The sequence below is a fragment of the Erinaceus europaeus genome, chromosome 4, assembly GCF_950295315.1.
Source record: "Erinaceus europaeus chromosome 4, mEriEur2.1, whole genome shotgun sequence".
Taxonomy (NCBI): Eukaryota; Metazoa; Chordata; class Mammalia; order Eulipotyphla; family Erinaceidae; genus Erinaceus; species Erinaceus europaeus.
Window position 1 is genome coordinate 58650779 of NC_080165.1, and position 9169 is coordinate 58659947.

Below are 9169 nucleotides of genomic sequence, written 5' to 3' on the forward strand. Positions count from 1 at the left end.
GCATATTAAAGGGATTGAAAGCCACAAACTATCATAAGATCACACAGGGTGGGATTGTAGGTGGAAAATGAAAGAGATTGGAATGGCACTTCTCTGCTAGACTGCTAGAAAAAGAGATTGATAAGAAACAGCTACTGGGGGTCGGGCAGTAGTGCAGTGGGTTAAGCGCACATGACGCAAAGCGCAAGAATCTGCGTAAGGATCCCGGTTCGAGCTCCCGTTCAAGCCAACGGCTCCCCACCTGCAGGGGAGTCGCTTCACAGGCGGTGAAGCAGGTCTGCAGGTGTCTGTCTTTCTCTCCCCCTCTCTGTCTTCCCCTCCTCTCTCGATTTCTCTCTGTCCTATCCAACAACGAACAACATCAACAATAACAATAATAACCACAACAAGGCTACAACAACAGGGGCAAACCAAAAAGGGGGAAAAAATGGCCTCCAGGAGCAGTGGATTCATGGTGTAGGCACTGAGCCCCAGCAATAACCCTAGAGGCAAAAATAAATAAATAAGAAACATCTAGGGGGGGCCGGGCAGTAGTGCAGCGAGTTAAGCGCACATGGCACAAAGCACAAGAAAGGCATAAGAATTCCGGTTTGAGCCCCCCAGCTCCCCACCTGCAGGGAGGTTGCTGCACAAGGGATGAAGCAGGTCTGCAGGTGTCTTATCTTTCACCACCCCTCCCCCAGCAGCTGTCTCTCTTTTTTTTTTTGAGTCTCTTTTTTTTCCTAGTTCCTTCCCACTCATTAAGCCTCTGTATCTTGCCTCTTAAATATTCCCCCACCTTTACCCCAGACACACACACCTGCTATGTTGTTGTGGCTAATAGGAGTCAGAGCTTCCCTCAGAGGGGTGTTTTAGAGTTGAAATGAAATCATCCATTATAGGTTCTCAATATGTTAATCTTGTGTGGTCAGGGAGGTGGTGCAATGGATAAGGCTTTGGACTCTCAGACATAAGGTCCCGAGTTAAGTCCCTGGCCGCACATGTACTAGAGTGGTGTCTGGTTCTTTCTCTCATTCCTATCATTTCTTAGGAATAAATAAATAAAATATTTTTTAAAATGTTAATCTTATCTGCATCACCTCACTGGGTTGAGTAAATGGTATAATATATATGAAGGCACTTCTGTTCCATTGTCCTAGTCTTAGCTGTTGTTTAAAAAGCGAAGGGTGCAGGTCCAATTCTTCCCCTGTAATCATAGCAGGGCCACTGACCTACTGGCTGGTGTACTGATCACAAGAGCTGTTTGGGAGCTTGGGTGGAAGTGTTCCATCCAGAAATGTGACTGTTTGTGTCAGCTAACCTCCTGCCAAGCAGAGGCTTCTCTCTAGTATGTGTCATAACCAGGAATCAGTAAGACCAGGACAATGCTGGGAGGCTGCAGCTGGGGCAGTGGGGGTGGGTCGGGGAGAGGACAGGAAGGGGCCGTAGATCACATGTTCTGGCAGTTTACTGGGTGAAAACACAAGTGGGGCAACAGAAGAAGCACTCAGTTCTTTAAGGACTTCAATCCCTAGGCTCCTCAGCCTGGCTCTTCCTAGGAACTGAACGGGTAGCTGTTTCCCAAACCCAGCTTTCCAGAGTTCTGGCTATGGCCCTCTTCCTGATAGCACCCCATCTGAAATCTTCAACTTGTGTCTCAGAGAAGGTGTGTGTGTGTGTGTGTGTGTGTGTGTGTGTGTGTGTTTCAGTGCCAGGACCTTGTATATATGCCATTCCATTGCTCCTGGGTCAACTCTTATTTTTTTATTATGATAATGACAGAGAAAAATAGAGAGAGGGTGGAGACAGACAGACAGACACCAAGTCCTACAGCCTGCTCCACCACATGTGAAGCTTCTCCCTGAAGGTGGGGACCAGGGGCTCAAACCTCGCACGCACAAAATATGCTTTACCTAGAATACTGCCACCTAACCCCAGATCTCTCATTCTTTTTATTTCAAAATGAAAGAGAGAGGGATAGAGAGACATCACAACACTGCTGCACTCACCATGGAGCTTCCTGCAGTGCTGTGGTATTCCCATGTGGTCCCAGGGCTTGTACATAGTAAGGCATGCACTCTACCAGGTGAGTTATCTCCTGGTCCCAGTGATAATTTTTTTTAAAAGCAGTCCTGATCCGTACCATCTTCTTCATAACCCTCCTTGCTGATTTTCAGATACACAACCACATCCTTAATGTGCCCTTTGAAGCCCTGAGTGATCTCCAGCCTCAGCTAGGCCAGCCTCCCTAAGCTCTGAGCAGACTGGCTTCTTCGCCCTTCTCTCCACCCTCCAGGGGGCTCATGCCATCCTCATCCCTCCACGGAACTTTTCCACATCTCTGTCCCCCTGTGACCCTAAAGCCCTACTTGGTCGAAGGCCACATGGTCAGGAACCTCTGCCCTGACCTTCCACAGTAGGCCTGTGTGTCCTGAACATTCTCCCACTGTGCTCAGTGTCTGTCCTCCAGAGCCATTGTTCATATCTATGTGTGTGTAAGGACAACTTGACAAGGTGGCCTGGCCCTTGCTAATAGGTGCTGAGCAATAGTTGTTAATGTGTAATTAAAAGCAGCTGGCAGGAACTGGGGATTGAGGGTGGGGGGTGGTGTTGGGGCATCTGGCCAGCCTCAACAGCCAGAGCACCAGGGGTCTTTGGAGAAGAGTTCTGGAAATTCCCCACCCCACCCCCTATGCAGCCCTTTCCCCACTGGCACAACCACCCTTAGCTCAGAAGCCTTCTCTGAGGGATCATCTATCCCTAATTCCCATAGCATTCCCAGTAGGAGAGATCCAGGCCCCTGCTAGATGAGCCATCCTGTCCCCTTATCAGTATCTCTCAGCATATTTGTCAGTTTGCTGGTTCAAAGCTCTTTAAAGTGTCTTCCCCCTACCTTCCCCTCATAAAAATATCTTGTGCTCATCAAAGAAATTGGAGAACATAGAAAAGACGGATTAAGAAGATAAGAATCATCTCTGACTCCCTAAGAAAATGTACCATCAACGTTTTGGACTATGCCTTTTCAGTTTTGTTTCTATATTATGTACAAGTTTTGATACAGTTTGGGAGTCTATTATTTGTGATGCAGAGCCTGGCATGTTTGAGATACTACTGTTCAGAGTCGACTTTTTAATTCTTTCTGATAGGGAAGGAAAGAAAAAAAGGAGAGCCACTGCAGTATTGCTCCACCACTCCTGGAGCTTTCCCCACTGCCAGGGCTCAAACCCAGAACCAGAGACATGTAGTCTACAGGGTGAACTATGTCCAGGTCTTGGAATTCTGTTGTGAACTTTTTTTTTTTTTAAATCTCCTCAGTGACTATAGTCAGAAGCAGCAGGTTCACAGTGGGAGAGCTGGTGGCAGGGCACACTCACGCCTCTCTCCCAGCCCCTGGGAAGAGCTCAGATCTCCTGTCCACTCTCTTGAGGAGCACACAGGGTTCCCTGAAGTGGACAGTGCAGGAACAGAGAATAGGAGGGGTGACTGGCCCAGGCTGCCTTTTTTCTCTAAACAAAGCCAGTCCCTGGGGTTCTCCTGAGACTTGACTGCAGGTGACCTGCTGAGGTGAGTCCTTTCCAGTAAAAAGGCCACACAGGCCCCTCCTGTGCCCTGAGGTGGATGGGGTGACCTGAATTGGCAAATGGGGAGCAGAGAGTACTAGGGAGTTGCTGGCCTGGAAAACCAGGGCACTGGGTCGGTACAGGAATTAATGATTGATTGGAAAACTTTGAAGAGAATCAGCCAGGCCCGTTTTCCCCTGGCTTCTCGCCCTGGTGATAATGAAAGCATGGTGAGACCTCTGCCCTTTATCCAGAAGCTGCTGACCCTCTCCCCCTGCAGGGACTGAGAATAAAGAAGTAACAATATCCGAGTCAGCTGGCAGGTGGGAGAACAAGTAGAAGAAGGTTTGGACTTGCTTTTTTCTGAACAAGGAAGCACATACCCAGAATAGAGAAAACTCCCTGTCAGTGGTCTCTTCTCATAATTGATTATACAGACAGAGGATTGGAAGATCTTGTTTGTTTAGTCCCCTGGAATTCTAGTAGGCTAACATTCATTCGTGTGTGTGTGTGTGTGTGTGTGTGTGTGTGTGTGTGTGTGTGTGTGTGTGTGTTTGGAGCTTTGTGCTCCAGGCTGTTTTTTCCATTAGAGATAAAGAGAGAGGCACCAAGCACCAGTTTTCTTCCAGTGGCATAGCACCTCCCAGGTAGTGCTGAGGCTCAAACCTAGGTCATGCATATGGCAAGACAAGCAATCTACCCAGTGAGCCATCTCTCCAGCCACAGCTTAGCACATTTCTAAGCCTGGAAGATCACTTACTCCTTATAATCCTCTAGGACAAGCTGATGAGGATGAGAATAGCAGCGGCCACAGCTCCTGTTTGCCGGGCATGTACTATGTAATCAGTACTGTCAACCATTTGCTGTGTCATTGTTTAATCAGCATGAGGACTGCTTGGATAGATGGTAGTATCTCACTTTTAGGACTGAGAAGTTGGGGATTAGTGTTCTCCCCAAGCAACAGAGGGAAAGGGGAGAGCCATCTTTTGAACTAAGCCCTGACCTAGTAGTGCAGGTGGAATTAACTGCCATGTAGGATTGCATCTCAAGAGCAGTAATGTATAAAAACTGATAATGGCAAGTGCAGCCACTTTCAAAATGTGACTAAGGTTAGTGTTTTCAATCTGTTTATTCATTTCAACAAGTGTATGTTAGAACATTCCCTCAGTGCCAGGCACTGCCAGGAGCTGGGGCCCTGCCTCACCAAGAGAGAGGACATTGGCTGGGAAACTGATAACACGGCAAGGCCACACTGTAGAGCAGACATTGCAGCTTGGTGCGGTAATCGCAGGTATGGAAGGCCTGGGTTAGGATTGCTGTGGGAGGACCAGAATAGGGCTAGTCAAGGAGAGTGTCATAAAGGAATGAGTACAGGTACCCTGGAAGGAAACTAATGAAGGGGGAAGCGTTCCAGGCAGAGGTAAGTGCAAGCAGCTGTATATTGGGCTATTGGAAAAATCATGACTTTTTTATGTTTTTCTATGCAAAAACATGTCATGACTTTTCCAGTAACCCAGTACGTCCAGGGAGTGATGCTGGGCCTCAGAGTGAGTGGGGTGCAGCTGGAGAAGGAAGCAAGGATTAGAACCTGTTGCTGTCGGTAGCGAATGACCATGATTTCCTGGCAGAGTATCCAGAAGGGCATTGACCAGGGTGTTCTTGATAGAAACAACTGGGAACTGGCAGCTAGATAGATGTAGGGGGAATGGCCCCAGACTCAGAGTGAAAACAGCTTCCAGACCCAGGAGAACAGGGACATAGACCAGCTTTTGGTCTAGCCTTACCCAGCACCGTGTGCAAGGCACACAACTTGAGCCATCTTGCCTGGTCTCGGTCACATTCCTTCTCGGTGCCCCATTTTCATCATTAGTTAAATAGAGACATTAAGGCGGTTTTAAGAGCTACATGTAGCAGAATACACAGGGCCTGGAGTGTGTTCTGAGGCTCTGGAGAAGTAACCCATGTTGGCCACAGTGCATGGAAAGACCCATCAGGTTGCACCTCATGATGGATGTGACCCTGTGACTCTGACCAACCCTGCTCAGTATACAGTATGCCTGAGATCAGGGAAGCTTCACTTCCAGGAAAGAGAGAGACAGGAGAGGCAACCAGAGCATCACATTGGCATATGCCTTGCTAGGGAGGGAGAGGGAGAGAGAAAGAGAGGCAACCAGAGCATATGCAGTACTAGGGATTGAACTCAGGACCTCATGTTCACAATTTCTGGCTATCTCTATCCAATAAATAAATAAAGATATTTTTAAATATTTATTTATTCCCTTTTGTTGCCCTTGTTGTTTTATTGTTGTAGTCATTATTGGTGTTATTGATGTTATTGTTGTTGGATAGGACAGAGAGAAATGGAGAGAGGAGGGAAGACAGAGGGGGAGAGAAAGACACCTGCAGACCTGGTCACACCGCTTGTGAAGTGACTCCCCTGCAGGTGGGGAGCCAGGGGTTCGAACTGAGATCCTTAAGCCGGCCCTTGCGCTTTGTGCCACCTGTGCTTAACCCGCTGCACTACCGCCCAACTCCCAAGATCATTTTTTTAATTAAAAAATAAAGTAGCTTTCGAGATATGCTCTCACGGGAAAGTAAGTTCACTTGCTTTCATTGGGAATTCCAGGTGGCTGGCTTACAGGGGGGATGTCTTCACTTGCTTCAGTTGCTTCGACTATATTGGGATCCTTTATCTGGCAGGGTGCACGGTGAATCATGAATTGAAGGTGTGTCAAGATAGAGCTCACTGCTACAGTCCATGCCTTGCTTTCCTCCTACTATCACAAATAGAGGGCAGGACTCTAACTGGGAGATGGAGCAGCAGGTGCCTACTAAGGAGGTTAGCTCTGGGAACTTAGGTGTCTTTCAGGGGCCGCGGAGGTGCATCACCCAACTTAGTGCACAGGACCCTGTTCCCACCTGCTGAGTGCAACCGAATGTCTTTTCATTTCAACCAAATTCTAACTGTATAAATAATAAATGAACAGATCTGTGTTTCTGTGATTGCCAAGCCCAAATAAAAATTAAGTTTTTATCGATTAAAATAATAATAATAATAAAGTCGTCTTAGAGGTGTGTGGTTATGAGAACAGCCAGACTGCAGCTCCTCTCCCCATTCAGCTGGTGTGTTTAAAAAGAAGAAACAACAAACCCCAGGCTAGGAAGAACATTATCTTAGGATAAAAGTATGCTGAACCTGAACCCTAAACTTTGACCCTGGAGGAAGGGAGTTCAGGGGAGGTCAGGAGTCTATCTGCACCCTCAGAATCTTAAAATAGTTCCCTTGGTCATGGTAAAAATAACCTGGCACCTGGATTGTGGTGGGCCTGTTGGAGCATTGACCAAGCTCAGAATCCCTTATTTTTTGGAAACCTGTGGTCTTCTGCTTCATTCCCTGATGCGTTATCCAAGCTCCCTGGACTTGTGCTTTTAACTTGCATTTGTCTTTTTACGAATGATGTTGAACACCACTTCATATGTTTAAAAAACCAAATGTATACTTTCCTTTATACACTGTTTTTTTAATACGTTGGATCCATTTTTCATTGATTGTTAGCCTTTTTAGTTTTTAAAAAAAATGTACTTATTTATTGGACAGAGACAGAGAGAAAGAAGAGGAAGAGGGAGGGGTGGTAAAGAAGGAGAGAGAGAAATACCTTCAGCACTGCTTCACCATTCATAAAGCTTCCTTCCTGCAGGTGGGGGTTGCCATCTTGAACCCAGGTCCTTGTGCATTGTAACATGTACATTCAGCCAGGGGGTCTACCACCCTGTCCTGGTCTTTTTACTTTTAACTTATAGAAAATAGTGTTTAAACTATTACCGTTCCATCAGTCATCCTGTCCTGGCTCCCCCTCAAATCTTCAGACTGTCTTTCTTTGCGGAGTTCTCTACCTGTAGTGTACTTGAAAGAAGGGGGGGGGGGCTTCCTGGCTCTTCTGTTTTCTTAAGCTCAGTGTCCTCCTCGACATTTATTTCCTTTACATATTTACCAAAAAAAAAAAAAGTTAACCTCAACTTACTCTTCAGAGCCCACATTTTCACCCCAACCACTTGGCTAAAGCTTGTATCCCTGAGTCACTGATGACCTCACAGTCACCACGTTCAGAGGTCATTTATTGGCTTATTATCCTTAAGCTCTGTAGCATTTGAGACAATTGACCTCTCCATGCACAGCAGCCCTTCCCTTGACTCTTAGTCTCTCCTGCTCTGGCCACTTCCCTGTTGGCCCCTCTGCTGCTTCTGCCTTTCTTTTCTTAACATTTGATCCCCTGGTGAACTGAATCTCTTCCTGTGGATAATCACACACACTCACTCACTCACTCCTCCCCAACCATGCAGATTCTTGAAATCCTCAGCTTTTAGACTCTAGAGGTAAATTTCCAAACCGCCTCCAGGAGACTCAGAGGGCATTACATCAGTCTAAACAAGGGAAGATGGAGGACAGATGGAAAGGAATGATTAGAGAGAATGATTTATGATCAGCTGGAAGTGACTTTGCTGTGGAGTGATAGTTTGCAAAGTTGACACAATGCATTATAGTCACCAGGGGAATTGAAAATAAAGATTTTAATGCCCAAACTACTCCCTTAGCCAATCAGACAAGAATCTCTGGGGATGGACCTATATATCCACATTTTTTAAAGCTCCCCAGTGATTCCTGTGAATGATCAAGTTCATAAGTCTCAGGTCACTACCATACTGAAGGGCCTTCAAGCCACAGCAGTACCCATTGCCAGAAGAGTAGTTTGTGGGGAAGATGGCAGGTTCTGTTTGGGCAGGTTAAACAGCCTGTGTGACAAGAGCAGACTTCCCACAAATGCATGGTTCTAACTAAATGCTCCTAACCTTTCCAGTTTGGAATTGCTATGAAACAGAGTCCAGTCTTAGTCCCAGGGCAGTTGAAGCACATGTTCCTAGGTGTTTAGCCCACCTCTTCAGACATCCCTCTAAATCCTCTCTAACAGCACCCCGCTCCTCAGCCAACAGGACTCCTCACCCTTCCCTGCAGTGCTGCCTCTGAGTTTTGGTTCATGCTGTTACCTCAAGACAAGTCCACTCCACTCACAGGTCATCTTCCTCTTCTCTCTCACAGCGCCTCAGGGGTCTGCTGTCTACAACCGTGACATCTATAGGTCTATATAGATGAGATTTTACTTGCTGAAGGGGAAATGTAGATTTGAGGTTCACCATTCAGTAACCCTCCCTAGAAAGATCCCACTTGCCTAGTGACTCTGCCCTTGAGGGGCTCATTGCAGATGTTTTGTCAGCTTTCACCTAGCACAGGAGAGGCTTGTGTCTTTTTTTCTCTCCCCAAACTCAGAAAGGATAAGAATCATGTATAAATTAGTAGAGCAGTGATTCTTGGCCCATAGTGCTGGTGGGACTGGGATAGGAGATATGATGTATGTCATGACCCACTGGGGTACTAGAGGATATGAAAAGGTTCCTCAAATCATCGTGATATGAGGCCTGTAGATTCAGGAGGCTCGAAAGGCACATGCAGGAGAGGAAGCGGGAAAAGGTGTGACAGTGGAGTGGCATCCTTTCTAGCAAATGGAGCCTGCTTTGAACCCCAAAAATTTCCCACAAGAGCCAAATAGGCAACCAGGGAGATGACTCAACCTGTA